This window comes from Coregonus clupeaformis, chromosome 1 (genome assembly GCF_020615455.1).
Source record: "Coregonus clupeaformis isolate EN_2021a chromosome 1, ASM2061545v1, whole genome shotgun sequence".
Lineage (NCBI taxonomy): Eukaryota > Metazoa > Chordata > Actinopteri > Salmoniformes > Salmonidae > Coregonus > Coregonus clupeaformis.
In genome coordinates this window covers 42,057,672-42,075,636 of record NC_059192.1, presented here as the reverse complement: position 1 = coordinate 42,075,636, position 17,965 = coordinate 42,057,672, and the positions used below count along the sequence as shown (strand labels likewise).

The 17,965-nt window shown below is 41.5% G+C and overlaps 1 protein-coding gene and 1 long non-coding RNA gene across 2 annotated transcripts in view; both read left to right on the top strand.

Moving 5' to 3' along the window:
• Window positions 1-17,965, top strand: part of LOC121568889 (sorbin and SH3 domain-containing protein 1) — a 105,479-nt gene that overhangs the window by 4,627 nt on the left and 82,887 nt on the right. The window lies entirely within an intron of this gene.
• LOC123491207 lies at window positions 11,016-12,540 on the top strand. The gene is made up of 3 exons (XR_006661176.1): window positions 11,016-11,472; window positions 11,753-11,873; window positions 12,321-12,540. It is a non-coding gene; the product is annotated as an uncharacterized LOC123491207 (long non-coding RNA).

Sequence of the window (17,965 nt, the reverse complement as noted above, 5' to 3'; positions counted from 1 at the left end):
TACTCTGAGTTGTCCTTATGTTAGGTCCTGATCTGGCTATGCCAAATGGCTGTGGGCTACACTAGTTAATTTAGCAGACAAGACTTGCTTAGAATTCTGTGGCATTATTTTATAGCATGAAGAATACGATTAAACAAAGCTGAATAAAATAGAAATTATATTTTCTCCATACGATTTGAGGGAGTGTGCACATGCGGCTATTCTGTGTTGAGCAGTTAACAAATAAATAGGTATTCCTATATGCTTAATTTAGAGTTATTATTGTAACTATAGTTGTTCTACAAATGTTGGGCTGACTTTTAATACATTGTAAGGCTGCATGATGCGACTAATGATTTGAAAAAAGCCGCTTGAAAGGCATGAGCTCTGCATTGTTTTTCGCGCAGGCTGTACACACTAAATCAGTGACTCATTCACAATTTGACAAGCACTTGATAATGCCTAGAATTTCACGGTGGCATCCCCTTTGTGTGGCCGTAATGCACCCTAAAAAATTACATGCCTTTTGCAGCCAGTGGCTGTTGTGCCCTTCTCGCTGAGTGCTGCGCGCTCCATCACGTGATCGGGTCTTTCTCACATGCTAGAAGTAAAGACAGACACATTGGGGAAACACAAACATAGGCACATGCATACAAACACACGATAACATACGCACTATACACACACACGTACAGATGGATTTTGTGTTGTAGATACAGTTGAAGTCGGAAGTTTACATACACCTTAGCCAAATACATTTAAACTCAGTTTTTCACAATTCCTGACATTTAATCCTAGTAAAAATTCCCTGTCTTAGGTCAGTTAGGATCACCACTTTATTTTAAGAATTTGAAATGTCAGAATAATAGTAGAGAGAATGATTTATTTCAGTTTTAATCACATTCCCAGTGGGTCAGAAGTTTACATACACTCAATTAGTATTTGGTAGCATTGCCTTTAAATTGTTTAACTTGGGTCAAACGTTTCGGGTAGCCTTCCACAAGCTTCCCACAATAAGTTGGGTGAATTTTGGCCCATTCCTCCTGACAGAGCTGGTGTAACTGAGTCAGGTTTGTAGGCCTCCTTGCTCGCACACGCTTTTTCAGTTCTGCCCACAAATGTTCTATAGGATTGAGGTCAGGGCTTTGTGATGGCCACTCCAATACCTTGACTTTGTTGTCCTTAAACCATTTTGCCACAACTTTGGAAGTATGCTTGGGGTCATTGTCCAATTGGAAGACCCATTTGCGACCAAACTTTAACTTTCTGACTGATGTCTTGAGATGTTGCTTCAATATATCCACATAATTTTCCTTCCTCATGATGCCATCTATTTTGTGAAGTGCACCAGTCCCTCCTGCAGCAAAGCACCCCCACAGCATTATGCTGCCACCCCCCGTGCTTCACGGTTGGGATGGTGTTCTTCGGCTTGCAAGCAACCTCCTTTTTCCTCCAAACATAACGATGTCATTATTGCCAAACAGTTCTATTTTTGTCTCATCAGACCAGAGGACATTTCTCCAAAAATTAAGATCTTTGTCCCCATGTGCATTTGCAAACCGTGGTCTGGCTTTTTTATGGCGGTTTTGGAGCAGTGGCTTCTTCCTTGCTGAGCGGCCTTTCAGGTTATGTCGATATAGGACTCGTTTTACTGTGGATATAGATACTTTGTACCTGTTTCCTCCAGCATCTTCACAATGTCCTTTGCTGTTGTTCTGGGATTGATTTGCACTTTTCACACCAAAGTACGTTCATCTCTAGGAGACAGAACGCGTCTCCTTCCTGAGCGGTATGACGGCTGCGTGGTCCCATGGTGTTTATACTTGCGTACTATTGTTTGTACAGATGAACGTGGTACCTTCAGGCGTTTGGAAATTGCTCCCAAGGATGAACCAGACTTGTGGAGGTCTACAATTATTTTTTCTGAGGTCTTGGCTGATTTCTTTTGATTTTCCCATAATGTCAAGCAAAGAGGCACTGAGTTTGAAGGTAGGCCTTGAAATACATCCACAGGTACACCTCCAATTGACTCAAATGATGTCAATTAGCCTATCAGAAGCTTCTAAAGCCATGACATCATTTTCTGGAATTTTCCAAGCTGTTTAAATGTACAGTCAACTTAGTGTATGCAAACTTCTGACCCACTGGAATTGTGATACAGTGAATTATAAGTGAAATAATCTGTCTGTAAACAATTGTTGGAAAAATTACTTGTGTTATGCACAAAGTAGATGTCCTAACAGACTTGCCAAAACTATAGTTTGTTAACAAGAAATGTGTGGAGTGGTTGAAAAACAAGTTTTAATGACTCCAACCTAAGTGTATGTAAACTTCCGACTTCAACTGTATGTGTGATTTTTTTATTTATTTAGAATGGACCATTATCATGCACCTGTATCGAAACAGGGGCAGCGGGAAAATAATACATGTCATCTATGCACTTAAATAGTGAATGGAAGATGCTTCTCCCCATGGTTTATTTTCATGCCAGCCAGGTAGGCTATACTCCTGTTGTAAATATAAGCAATGTGCTTAATATTAGGAAAGTTGAGAAATAAATATAGTAGGCCTAGCCTATAGAAAGCTGATCCTCCTCCAGTCTGTTTTCTCACGCAATTTCAAAGCCTATTGAAATGTTGCGCAACATGAGCTCATGGGCTCTGATGAAGTGTTTGAATATATTTGCATTGATGTTAGAGTGATTAGAGGGACAATAGAGTGCTGAGTACCAGGCGCCCATCAGCAGCATCAGAGCTTGGAGAAGCCTAATTACTTTGACGAAACGGTCACATGGAATTTGACTGCCTTCTTGACTCGTGACCGCCGGTGTGGTGGTAATACGGTCACCGCAACAGCTCTACTTGTGGTTTTGACTTAATTCTCTGTACAGGCTAGGCTTGGGTGGTATACCGTATATACCTTATACCGGGGTATTTGGAAAAAGCCACAAGGTGGTTTTTCAATACCCTCAATACCAGGTGATCAAATTATAGTATGGAATTCACAACTAAATGTTTGCCAGCTAGATATCTTATAACTATTAAGTTAACTGTGCTAAATGCTATGCAGTTATGCATTTGGTTTGCTAATTTAGTAGCTAGTTAGCTATCTAGCTAAGTGGTTAGCTTCTTCCAAAATCAAGCACTCGCTTGGTAACAGCAGAGAATCCCCTCCAGAATCAAGATACTTGCTGGGTAATATTTGTTTTGTGTGTGCAGCAATCTGTGAGTAGCATTTTGAGTTACTTGTATAGTTTAGGTCAGAAACTGTGCAAAATGTTCACAATGCGCTCCTTAGCATTTAGTTAGCATTCTCTATGGGATTATACATGTACTTGTTAGCGTTGCTAACCTTTGGATTACAGAGTATCAGTGGGGTTTGAAAACAGCACCCCTTGTGTTCAGTGTCGGTATGACTGAATATCCCGGTGTGGCACAAGGTCGGTATGAAGGTATGACAATCTGGATACAGCCCAAGCCTAGTACAGGCCAATGATTATGACGGTTATTGTGATCTAACCAAAAATTCATAAATCGTGCCAATGGCCTGAGACAACTTGAAGTTCATTATGTAGCCTAGATATACAGTAAGAGTCAAAAGTTTGGACACGCCTACTCATTCCATGGTTTTTCTTTATTTTTACTATTTTCTACATTGTAGAATAATAGTGAAGACATCAAAACTATGAAATAACACATATGGAATCATGTAGTACACAAAGTGTTAAACAAATCTAAAAATATTTTATATTTGAGATTCTTCAAATAGCGACCCTTCGCCTTGATGACAGCTTTGCACACTCTTGGCATTCTCTCAACCAGCTTCATGAGGTAGTAACCTGGAATGCATTTCCATTACAAGGTGTGCCTTCTTAAAAGTTAATATGTGGAATTTCTTTCCTTCTTAATGAGTTTGAGCCAATCAGTTGGGTTGTGACAAGGTAGAGGTGGTATACAGAAGATAGCCCTATTTTGTAAAAGAGTCCATATTATGGCAAGAACAGGTCAAATAAGCAAAGAGAAACGACAGTCCATCATTACTTTAAGACATGAAGGTCAGTCAATACGGAACATTTCAAGAACTTTGAAAGTCAAGCGCTATGATGAAACTGGCACTCATGAGGACCGCCACAGGAATGGAAGACCCAGAATTACCTCTGCTGCAGATGATAAGTTAATTAGCGTTACCAGCCTCAGAAATTGCAGCCCAAATAAATGCTTCACTGAGTTCAATTAACAGACACATCTCAACATCAACTGTTCAGAGGGGACTGTTTGAATCAGGCCTTCATGGTCGAATTGCTGCAAAGAAACCACTACTAAAGGACACCAATAATAAGAAGAGACCTGCTTGGGCCAAGAAACATGAGCAATGGACATTAGACCGGTGGAAATGTGTCCTTTGGTCTGGAGTCCAAATTTCAGATTTTTTGGTTCCAACCGCCGTGTCTTTGTGAGACGCGGTGTGGGTGAATGGATGATCTCCACATGTGTATTTCCCACCGTAAAGCATGGAGGAGGAGGTGTTATGGTGTGGGGGTGCTTTGCTGGTGATGTCTGTGATTTCTTTAGAATTCAAGGCACACTTAACCAGCATGGCTACCACAGCATTCTGCAGCGATACGCCATCCCATCTGGTCTGGGCTTAGTGGGACTATCATTTGTTTTTCAACAGGACAATGACCCAACACACCTCCAGGCTGTGTAAGGGCTATTTTACCAAAAAGGAGAGTGATGGAGTGCTGCATCAGATGACCTGGTCTCCACAATCCCCCGACATCAACCCAATTGAGATGGTTTGGGATGAGTCTGACCGCAGAGTGAAGGAAAAGCAGCCAACAAGTGCTCAGCATATGTGGGAACTCCTTAAAGACTGTTGGAAAAGCATTCCAGGTGAAGCTGGTTGAGAGAATGCCAAGAGTGTGCAAAGCTGTCATCAAGGTAAAGGGTGGCTATTTGAAGAATCTCAAATATAAAATATTTTTAGATTTGTTTAACACTTTGTTTACTACATGATTCCATATGTGTTATTTCATAGTTTTGATGTCTTCACTATTATTCTACAATGTAAAAAATAGTTTAAAAAAAGAAAAACCCTTGAATGAGTAGGTGTGTCCAAACTTTTGACTGGTACTGTATGTAGTCTAGTAGGCTCACCTTAACTAGCTAGCTAGCTGGTTCATTGTTGCCCGTGCGAGGAAGTTAGGCTAACAAGCATTTTAGCTAAGTAGCCCATGACAACAAACTAAGCGTACTGTATGACAGAGCCATAGACTGTTTTGACAACATGAAAGAGAGGATGACATAGTCTACAAGTAGTGTGAGTCAACTAGGGCTGTCTGGCAGGTAGGAGCGGGGTTGGGATAAACACGGAAGACACATTTCAGTTGAATGCATTCAGTTGTACAACTGACTAGGTACCCCCTTTTCCCCAACAAAAATACATCTTGGTTGACCGAAAGTCGTCTGTTCTTTCGACCAATCGGTTGGTCGACATTTTTAAACGTGTATTTGTCAATATATAGACACACCGTATGTGTTTTAACAAAATCAGCTATATGTATTGAGCTTGTGTGATGCTTTAAGTTTACGGTTTGATGAAATAAGACAAATGCCTCAAGAGGGCGCCAGAGATATAGATAACCAGGAGAAAAAAACCTTAACCTGATCCAACTTTTCTCCTCCCGCTCCTGCTGGCTTTCGCAGATTCTGCCATTACTCTCCTGAAGTTGCCAGTAATAGGCTACATGAGGAGCCGGCAACCTTTCTCATGTGGAATGCCAATTTATCTTACCATTTCTACCGATCTGAGTGCCAGTTACGGTTTTCATATGCACATTTTCATTAAACAGTTTCATTTAATTTATAATAACGTCTTCATATCTCAAAATCATTGTCATGTAGTTAATCAAAATTATATCCAAATCTAAATGAAAATTATACAAACATAAAATGTAACTTCTATTGCCATTGCCAACTATGTAAAAATAGCCTACATAAAACCAACAAATAAAAACATTGCAGCCTGCAGGTAGAAAATATCCTGATAATATAAATATCCTATAAATCTTATTGGCTACACATGGCCTGTCAGCAACAAACTTGTAACATTGTATCAACTATTAATTTGGGTCCAGCCCAAAGCTTGCACTAGCAAACTTGCAACATTGTATAAAATATTCTGGTCCCTGAGAGTTTCCCGCACCAGTGAGCTCGAGACAGACACAGCTGTTGGCTATTTGCGCAAGGGATAAGAAGCAGTGTGGACTATCATTTGTTCTACTGCTTGAGCTCCTGTTCCTCTTATAGAATATTAGCTCAAAAGTATTGTGGAGCTCCTGCACCTAAATATGAACAGTACCAGCACCCAAAATGAGTACCGGAACCTATTTCAGTCCAAGTCAAGTAATCAGGTAGGCCTATTTTATGAAATTTCCACTGGCTCAGAGCATAACATTTTTCCCTTTCACGCTGAGTGGTTATCGAAAGGGAGAGAGCTGGAAAGATTTTTCAAATACATTGAGGAACTATTATAATTCTCAATGGATGTAAAAACAGAATTAGTTTGCTTGCTGTTTGAGATGAAGAAAACATTGCTTTGAGAAGCTCCACAGGTCATTAGTGGTGGTGCGTTAAGCCAATCAGAAATACTATCAGATCCCCAAATGGGCAAGTTTAAATGCCTACATGTGTATGCAGGCTAGGTAGTCTATAGGCCTGCTTCTATCCGTGCATGTCCTTACTCAACATTGACAGGAGCACTTCAAACAAAAGACAATGACTAAATTGACAAAACTCGTAAATGGAATGAAATAAACTAAAACTTGTTTCTCACAAGTGTAGCATAGGTTGTGCACTCTGCAAACACTGTGTCCACTCCGACAATGAGAACGGTAAGGCTGGAATAACAATATTGAATGCATTAAAATAAATTACCGTAACCAAAGTAACAAACGTTGTAGATTAGAAATGATAGGAATTAACGGTAAATGTACTACTGGTGATTTATGTAATGGGGAATTGATATACACTAACGATAAAACGCAAACAATTCACACAATGAAGTTATGAAACAATGAATGTGCACAAATTGGCGGGAGAGAGCGCATTCTGGAGAGAGGTGCATTGTGCATCTGGGCGCATGGTCAATCCGACGTCTGCATTGGCCACGCAGCATTTACGGTGACATGGCCTCAGCAGAAATCAGGGCATTCATACTTCTAGCATGCATCAGGAGGCTCCGCAATTGCGTCACACCCTCCAAATGGAGCCTCCAACCACATTTTCGGATCAAGCATAAATTGGCTTTTACTTTAGGCCTCCGCAATGGATTAGTTCACTGAAATGGGCCCAATCTCGGTCGACCAACAGCCTAACGACCAAACAATCGACCAGTCGACTAATTGGGGTCAGCCCTAGAGTCAACATTTTATTTTTTACTTACACACACAGAAATCAGCACCATGGACAGCCACATGATATTTAGCAACATTGATTGGACTAAATAGTTTTTGGTATCTTTATGTTTGTTTTCAGTGTATTAAACTAAGCATATATAGCCTTGTTGATTTGATGATGTTTAAATGTTTAAGTTAAAATGGTGCTGGAATAGCGGAGGCAGTGCGCCTTTGTGCTGACTTGCAGTAGCTAACTCCGTGGTTCTAAATCAGTAGTTATTTAGTAAACTGTCAAAAACATGAACTTGCTTGACCATGCTGCAGGTCATATAACTGTTTGTTAATTGCAATATTTGCTTTGTGGACTTCACCGGACAGATGTTGCTCTACGGTTTTGTGATGAAACAAACGTATGTGTAGTTGAATTTATTCTGCCACTGTGTGACTGCCTTTTTGTTGTCACGGCCTTATTGTGTATCACGGGGGTGTATGAACGAATTAGTTATAGAGCAAACAACGTAAATATCACAACATAGGTTGTAATATGTTTTTTTACTGGCTTGGCTTCCTCAGTCATATTACCCACAGACCGCTACTGTGTGCATATCACCACAAACTTTTCTAACATTGCAGGTGTAATATGGAAAACAAAATATATTTGTCATGTTATCATTACCAGATCATATTGTGAATAAGCCCACTAGGCTATGTAATTTGTTGTCATTATATCCAGAATAATTAATAGGAATAGTGTTGGGTGTTGCGCAATAGCCTATCCTACACAATTGCGTACAGTAGTCTCGTTGTCCAAGCCGAGGCACAAAAACATATGAAAACATGAACACTTGATGCTTTCTCTGTTAAATCTAACGAGTCCTTGCTGTAAATCAAGCAGACAACAGATGATCAACATCAATTCGCTAGGGATATTAGATCCAACATGGATCCAGGTACAACTGTCTTCACCGGGGTAACGAATGAGACACCAAAATATTCTGGACATTCCTCGCAAACACCTTTTTTCCAGCACTTGGGCTGTTGCATCGCATGCACTATCACAACAGCTGTTCGTCACTTGACTGTCTTTTGTTGAAAGCAAGTCTAAGAAGCGGTAGATCTGTTCTATGTGCGCTATTTCTATGCTTCCCGTGCTTAAGTTTTGTTTTTGCGTCTTTTACTTAACATTTTTGTACTCCAGCTTCAAACAGCTGAAAATACAATATTTTTGGTTATGGAAAATATATTTCACAGCGGTTTAGATGGTAAAATGATTATCTACACTATACTTGCTTGTTTTGTCACATAAACAGTGATTTCTGCTAAGTATCAAGGTAAGTTGGTGACTCTTTCACTTAGAAGCATTTGATTTTGGCCTCCCGAGTGCCGCAGTGCTAGCTGTGCCACTAGAAATCCTGGTTTGAGTCCATGTGGGTGCCCACTGAAAGTTGCCAAAGCCACTAGTAAGGGGTTCTAAAAGACACCCACTAGGTTTGCCTCTGAAAACACAAACTAAAAGAAAAACCCACAACAACTTAGAATAGGGCGTAAAAAGAATATGGAGCAAAACAAATATGGAAAACACCAAAAATCTGGCTTCTTTCAAACTTAAACTGTTGAGCTCAAAACCAACATCTCTCAAGCTTCACTGGAGCACTGGGCCGGCCACTCTTAAATAGCACCTAGGCTAGCACAGGTGAAACACCTTCCGACTAACGAGATGGACAAGCCAGCACAGGTGTAACATACTTACTAACGAGGTGATACCAATCAGTGTGCCCTATGTGCTAACGTGCTACCTCGAAATAGAAATAGAAAAAACTAAACCTGTAACAATTTGCAAGTTCACATGTGGTGGTAAAATAGTGTTATTCTCCTCACATGTGAAAAGGTGGTGTTTCCAAATTAGCCTACCTGAGTAAATTAGCCTACCTGAGTATTATAAATTCAAAAATTATTACAAATTGTTAAAAATAAGGAAAATCCGAACTATCCAAATAAAGTGTGACAATGATGTATTATTTCTGAGCCATCCATTCTGAGTGTTACTGCTGCAGGCACGTCTCACTGCTTCTTACATTGGTCAGTGATCGTTGGAAGAAGCTCAATGAAAAGAACAGAGAAGCTAGCGGCCCGTGTGTCCATATTTATTATTTTTAACATGTCAAAATTAGCGCTGTCAGAGTTAAACAGTTAACTCAAGTTAACTTTTAGTAATTTTAATGCATTCTTTATTATTTTTTTGCATTGTCTGAAAACGTTCAAAATACACTGAAAACATCCAAAATACATTATCTATACAGCTAAAAACCATAATACGATGTCAAAACAGGGGTTAAAGAAAGTGTGTTTATCAATTTACTTGATTCTGCTAACCGTTACTTAGGACAAAATCTAAACGGCAATATTCTTGCAATTCTTTTTTTATAAAAAATCTATGGGATTATAATGATGACAGAACTACATGAGTTTGTATTTTGAATTTCGTGGTCGCACATTCAGATTCATGGTTGCAAGTACGATAATTTAATTTCGCAAGCTTGTATCATGATGTGTGGAAGAAAAAATAAAAAACGGTCTCAAACTTGTAACTTGACATTTGAATACATTCATTAACATTTGCAAACAACTTATTTTCAGAATTATTGCAAGTCCATTTACGACTATGAATATTTTGCTGGGAATCAAAAATACACTTGCAGATTTTGAATGTGCACGCGCTCGGAGTTCTGTCACTGTTCCCTCTGCCAAAACCACAGCCGCCTAACCATTGGATGGATTGTTCCATCAATCAAATATCAGGAAGTAGCTACCCACATGAGCAAGAGAGGATGAGGTAAAGAAAAGCAAAAATATCTACTTGAAGGTAATCATCTCTTTTATCTGTGTACATCGATTCTTTAGGTGAAAAGGCATGACAGTAGTTTGCTTATCATGTGAAATATAATGGTACATTTCAGACAAACTCAAGACCAGCCATTGCATTGACAGCCACTGTTGTGTTAGCTATCTGGCCTCTGACATTCATCCTGGCTTTACCATCAACTGGCTAGCTTTATCAGGCAGCTTTAGATACGAGGGGAAAACGAATATATTTGCTAGTTAACCATCTGATTGATAGTTTTGTCAAAGTCGCGTCAATTCAAATCTGGTATTAGGAACAAAAGAGGTCAACACGACTTCTAAGATATACTAGTTATTTTAATTAATGCAAAAACCTTCAATGGTAAATATGATGTTTTGTATATACGGGCTCTCTGAAATACCTCACAGGGCGCTTCAGAGAACTAACAACATTGTTTTAGAAACAATACCCAAATACTCTGACAGAGAAAGTTTCCCACTTCTCTGCTGGCCAATTAGAGTAGAGGACTGAGTGTGGTTTAAACTTACTCAGCCAATCCATTGATTCAGGGGTAGGTCTCATCTCCTCGGCGCCATTTGTTGCACACTTCAGCCAGGCACAAGATTATCATAACAACCTATCATAGTGAGAAGAGCCAGCTCCCTTAGACATCATTCCTACGTCCAAGGAAGGCTCACAGATCACAAAGAACCAGTATAGTCTAGCATTTGAAGACACATCCTTATCTCATTTTACCCCCTAAAACAGCTCTTCACATCAATCACAGCCTTGCCAGGTGTCACAGCCTACATTAGCCCAGTCAAGAATGCATTCTTTCTAAGTTAGTCATCCCATCAATTTAGGAGAATGATAAATCCCCAATAGTTTATATAAATGCCATTAATGTTAGCTAGATAGCTAGCGAAATTGAAACTGTTGGGGGAAAGGTAGCTAGCTAACTCCCACCATCCTCACTGCAGTGTAGCTAATGTTAGCTAGGTTTCTAGAAAATAAAAACTACTAACTACAGCTATATTTGCTAGCTATATTTTAAAGACTTGTTACTGACTTTTTAACACTTTTTGTCAAACTTCTTCATTCCACTGCCTGTTTATTGATTTAAGATTAATTTCTTCCCCCACTCTGCTATTTTCCTCAGGTTAAAGCACATTCCTAACACCCAGACAGATGTAAAGAACTTGGGAACCTCCAAGCCACCAGGAAAATCATCTTGTACTTGGAGTTTATTCACAAGGTTAGAAATAAATAGATCCACACATGTTATTCTCTATCATGCAGAGTTGTAGCTAAACTTGTAACTTGGGGAGTTCATTCAATAATACAGACATTGGTGATTTCTGTCCCACGGGACTAAAATGTGCACGTTTTTGTTCAATTTAGACCACAATTAGTTGAATGAGGTGTTAGTGAAGTGGTGGAACAAAAACCTGTATATGCCTATGTAAAGAACCTATGGCTGTCATGACTTCAATTGACTAAATACAGTTACCATTTTATTTTGTTAATCTATGCAGGTTTGTCGTATGATTTCCGGGCACCTGGTGGAGATTAATACAACAATACTCCAAGGCAGGCCATTTCCCTGCATCCAGGTTGATGCCTGTGACCAGCAGGAACATGGAGCACTCCATGTCAGTAAGTCATGCATATATATATTTTTTATATGTATAGCTAATACTCCACTCATATGAGGAGTGGAGAAGCCCTATGCACCATAAACCTGTATACTCCTGGAGTAACTCCCTGTCAGAGATACTGTGATTAGAGGGTTTTGCAGGAGGCCCTGGGCCAATGGGAGGTCAGGGATGAGGGCTTAGGGGTCAGAGAGAGTGAGAGTGAAATTACAGACATGAAGATACAACTTGAATCACAGAGTAAGGCTGTGGGGAAAATGCTGTTTTACATTTTTAATTGGTTGATGGATAGTCTTTGCAACTTTTCTGACGGACAGCACAAGACAAGCCGTCTTTAACACATCCATTTGTCTGATTGGACCCTTATAGTCCTCAATCAACAATGTAAATGTTAACTCTTGCTTTCTCTTTCAAGAGTATTCAGTACCTTTTATCCATCTCTCTACAGGGGCTACAGACACAGAATATTCAAAGGACCTCCAGAGCCTTCAGACCAACTACCTGCGATCTCTCCAGAGCACAGAGAAGTAAGCTCTGCTGGTGGTAATATACTTTATGCGCACTATGTAAACCTCCTTCACTATGGCGGTCTGTGTGAGGTCATGTAGCATATTATAAACCGGGTGGTTCGAGCCCTGAATGCTGATTGGCTGACATACCACGGGTATGACAAAACATTTTTACTGCTCTAATTACATTGGTAACCAGTTTATAATAGCAATAAGGCACCTCGGGTTTGTGGTATATGAAAATATTACATTTACATAAGTATTCAGATCCTTTACTCAGTACTTTGTTGAAGCATCTTTGTAGCGATTACAGCCTCAAGTCTTCTTGGGTATGATGCTACAAGCTTGGCACACCTGTATTTGGGGAGTTTCTCCCATTCTTCTCTGCAGTTCCTCTCAAGCTCTGTCAGGTTGGATGGGGAGCGTCGCTGCACAGCTATTTTCAGGTCTCTCCAGAGATGTTAGATCGGGTTCAAGTCCGGGCTCTGGCTGGGCCACTCAAGGACATTCGGAGACTTGTCCCGAAGCCACTTCTGCGTTGTCTTGGCTGTGTGCTTAGTGTCATTGTCCTGTTGGAAGGTGAACCTTCGCCCCAGTCTGAGATCCTGAGCACTCTGGAGCAGGTTTTCATCAAGGATCTCTCTGTACTTTGCTCCGTTCATTTTTCCCTCGATCCTACTAGTCTCCCAGTCACTGCCGCTGAAAAACATCCCCACAGTATGATGCTGCCACCACCATGCTTCACCATAGGGATGGTGCCAAGTTTCCTCCAGACGTGATGCTTGGCATTCAGGCCAAAGAGTTCAATCTTGGTTTCATCAGACCAGAGAATCTTGTTTCTCATGGTCTGAGAGTCCTTTAGGTTCCTTTTGGTAAACTCCAATAGGGCTGTGATGTGCCTTTTACTGAGGAGTGGCTTCCGTCTAGCCACTATCATAAAGGCCTGATTGGTGGAGTGCTGCAGAGATGGTTGTCCTTCTGGAAGGTTCTCCCATCTCCACAGAAGAACTCTGGAGCTCTGTCAGAGTGACCATCGGGTTCTTGGTTACCTCCCTGACCAAGGCCCTTCTTCCCTGATTGCTCAGTTTGGCCGGGCGGCCAGCTCTAGGAAGAGTCTTGGTGGTTCCAAATTTCTTCCATTTAAGAATGGAGGCCACTGGGTTCTTGGGGACTTTCAATGCTGTAGGAATTTGTTGGTACCCTTCCCCAGATCTGTGCCTCGACACAATCCTGTCTCAGAACTCCATGGACAATTCCTTCGACCTCTTTGCTTGGTTTTTGCTCTGACATGCACTGTCAACTGTGGGTCCTTATATAGACAGGTATGTGCACCTTTCCAAATCATGTCCAATCAATTGAATTTACCACAGGTGGACTCCAATCAAGTTGTAGAAACATCTCAAGGATGAGCAATGGTAACAGGATGCACCTGAGCTCAATTTCGAGTCTCATAGCAAAGGGTCTGAATACTTATGTAAATAAGGTATTTCTGTTTATTAATACATTTGCAAACATTTCTAAACCTGTTTTTGTTTTGTCATTATGGGGTATTGTGTGTAGATTGAAGGAATAAAAAATAATTTTATTCATTTTAGAATAAGGCTGTAACGTAACAAAATGTGGAAAAAGTCAAGGGGTCTGAATACTTTCCGAATGCACTGTACCACACCGCCTCTGGCCTTATTGCTTAATTGTTTAGGGCCACTGGTTGGATTTGATTTACTGTACTCACTCAAACTCATGCACTCTCCTCCCTCTAAGTCTCCCAGACTTTTATAAAAACGAACTTGTCATCCCCATATTCCCAGTTGAGACTGCAGGGCAATGGAACTCTAGAGCAGCACATAAAAATACCTGCCACCCTCAGGAAGGATGCAACTATCAAGGCTTTAAATGGTCAAATTTGGGGGATGACCACCAAATGCAATAAAGTTTGGTATAAACTACTCATGTTCATTTTTTTGTAGGTTTGTACTCTGGTAACTTAAACATCTGACAACATGCATACTTTCTCCATCAAGACAACACTTAGAGCTTATGATTTAAAAAAGTTTAAAACCAATGAAATACGACATCAAACAGGTGTGCCAACTAAAATATATTCCCAGACAAGTCTGAAGGATAGGACAAATAGGCTGCGTTTAGACTGGCAGCCCAATTCTGATATTCTTTTAACTAATTGGTATTTTGACCAATCAGATCAGCTCTGAAAAGAGCTGATGTAAAGAAATCTGATGTGATTGTTCAAAAGACCAATTAGTGGAAAAAATATCAGAATTAGGCTGCCAATCTACACAGCCAGGTACAGGTGAATATAAGTCAGTTCTTGTGTTCGTAGCAGTTTGTATGAATTTGAGTTGTAACGTACAGTACATGTTAAATGGCTACGAGACAGAGATCAGGACACTCTTGCTGTAATCAAAGGGGAAGGTACCACTGAAGGCCCCCGTATTCAGTCAGGCAGCTTGAAGCAGATGTGTGTCACCATCCAGGCCTTTGTCACAGCATGCAGTGGTCTGATAGGGAGATGACAAATTCATTATGTACCTTTCATCACCAAAGCCGTGTTAGCATTTACTGCACATGTTGCTGAACAATCCAAGCATTTTGTTAGTATCATTGATCTAAATGGCCAATTCACATACAATATCCAATTCATAAGAATTGACTAATACCTATAGGGTCCTGTGGTGGTCTGGCAGCATGTTTCTTTCTAGTGATCTTACTCCCTCTCCACCTGAAATGCAATAACAAAAACATGAATAACAATGCACCTAGTCAGTAACTTGGGTAACTAGGCTAATTAAAACACTCATGTAAATGTGCACATCAGTCAAATGATACCCAACCAATATAGCCTAGTAGTCTATTTGCAGTGAAATTGGGAGGGGTATTTTTCTTACCAACTTTTTCAGTCACCAATTAATCAATAAACAGGCAGTGGAATGAAGTAGTTTGACAAAAAGTGTTCAAAAGTCAGTAACAAGTCTTTAAAATATAGCTATCAAATATAGCTATAGTTAATTGTTTTTATTTTCTGTAAACCTAGCTAACATTATCTACACTGCAGTGAGGATGGTGGGAGTTATCTAGCTACCTTTCCCCCAGCGGTTTCAATTTAGCTAGCTATCTAGCTAACGTTAATGGAATTTAAATAAACTATCAATCAGATGGTTAACTGGCAAGTGTATTTGTTTTCCCCTCGTATCTAAAGTTGCCTGATGGTAGCCAGTTGATGGTAAAGCTAGGATGAATGTCAGAGGCCAGATAACTAACTCAACAGCGGCTGTCAATGCAAGGCTGGTCTGGAGTTCGTCTGAAATGTACCATTATATTTCACATGATAAGCAAACTACTGTCATGCCGTTTCACCAAAAAAATCGGTGTACACAGATAAAAGAGACGATTACCTTCAAGTAGATTGTTTTGGTTTTATTTACCTCATCCTCTCTTGCTCATGTACAGTGGGGGAAAAAAGTATTTAGTCAGCCACCAATTGTGCAAGTTCTCCCACTTAAAAAGATGAGAAGCCTGTAATTTTCATAATAGGTACACCTCAACTATGACAAACAAATTGAGATTTTTCTTCTCCAGAAAATCACATTGTAGGATTTTTAATGAATTTATTTGCAAATTATGGTGGAAAATAAGTATTTGGTCACCTACAAACAAGCAAGATTTCTGGCTCTCACCGACCTGTAACTTCTTCTTTAAGAGGCTCCTCTGTCCTCCACTCGTTACCTGTATTAATGGCACCTGTTTGAACTTGTTATCAGTATAAAAGACACCTGTCCACAACCTCAAACAGTGAAACTCCAAACTCCACTATGGCCAAGACCAAAGAGCTGTCAAAGGACACCAGAAACAAAATTGTAGACCTGCACCAGGCTGGGAAGACTGAATCTGCAATAGGTAAGCAGCTTGGTTTGAAGAAATCAACTGTGGGAGCAATTATTAGGAAATGGAAGACATACAAGACCACTGATAATGTCATGGGCCTCTCACTCCACCGGGTTACCACCTTAATTTTCTTCCACTCTGCTCACCACTCTCTCTACTCAGCCTAACTAGCTCCACCTGTCCCTGCTCTGCTCTGCTCTAATTACTCTGCCAGCTGCGCTGCATTACCCACTACCTCTCCCAGTATTTAAGGCCCTGTCTTTCAGCTCTCCGGTGTCAGATCGTCTGCAAAGCTCACACCCGGAACCTGTTTGCTCGCGCTTCTGGCTCACCCTGGTTTTGTGACCCCGGACCTGCCTGTTTATTGGATACTCTTCTGCCTCAGGAGATCCAGACCTGCTTCTGCCATTACGACTCCTGACTACTCTTCAATCCCGGTAACTCTGACCAGCCTTCTGCCTTGCTACTACGTATTTTGGATTTCCCTTGAACTGTACTGCTGCCTGGTTTCATTCCGCCCTGTTGTGTCTGTGTCTCCCCCCCCCCCAGGACTTCTGGACCACCCACCACCGGCTTCATAGGACGCATCGCTGCCACTGGGGGGGGCACAGACCCAGCGCATTGGACGGGATCCCTGTTACCCCTGGAGCCTTCATTCACTCCCTACTTCCCTTTTCCCTTAAGTTTAATAAACTTTCTGGTGTGACGCAATTGTGGTCCTCTGGTCGTCTGTCTGAATCGTGACAGTACGATCTGACCATTATGGACTCAGCGCACACTTTCCCCGACATGGAAACCGATGAGCATGAGCAGCAGTTCCAGCAGCAGCAACAACAACTCGCCATGATCATTCAACTCCTCACCAACCTTACCCCAGCCAGTCTGCCCACCAGCCCAGCCCCCGAGTTACCTGCCCCGGTCATTGCAGCCGCTGCTCCGAACCCAAGATTGGAAACCCCGAGCGGTTCAACGGCGATTCAACCCAGGTCCGGCCATTCCTGACTAGCTGCCGACTTCAGTTCTCCTTGCAGCCAAGGACCTTCGCCACGGAGGGGGCTAAAGTTGGGTATGCCATCACTCACCTGACGGGCCGAGCTCGACTCTGGGGAACAGCAGAGTTCGAACGTCAAACCCCCGCATGTGCAACCTTCGACCTGTTTGCTGAGGAGATGCTGAAGGTGTTTGACCTGGATTCACCCACCGCAGAGGCGTCTCGTGAACTGTTCAGTATTCGACAAGGCAGACGTACAGTCGCAGACCATTCCATCGACTTCCGAACCCTGGCTAGACGAAGTTCTTGGAACACACCATCGTTGGTGGACGCGTTCTTCCATAGTTTGGCTGACTATATCAAGGACGAGTTGGTCTCCCATGAACTGCCTTCCACTCTTGATGAAGCCATCGCACTGACTGTCAGGATCGACAGAAGGATACAGACCCGTCGTCGTGAGAGGGGGGCGCCAAGGTCCACCTACTACCGGCATTCGGAGAGATCCGACTGGGCTCCTGTCATCTACTGCCACTCACCCAGGTCAGCTTGATCAGTCTGAGCCTATGGAGATTGGGCGAGCCTCCCTCACTCCTGCAGAGCGCCAGCGCCGCTTCACCTCAAACCTCTGCCTCTATTGTGGGGGTGATGGACATCGTGTGGTAACCTGCCCTTTAAAGGGCCGAAGCTCACCGG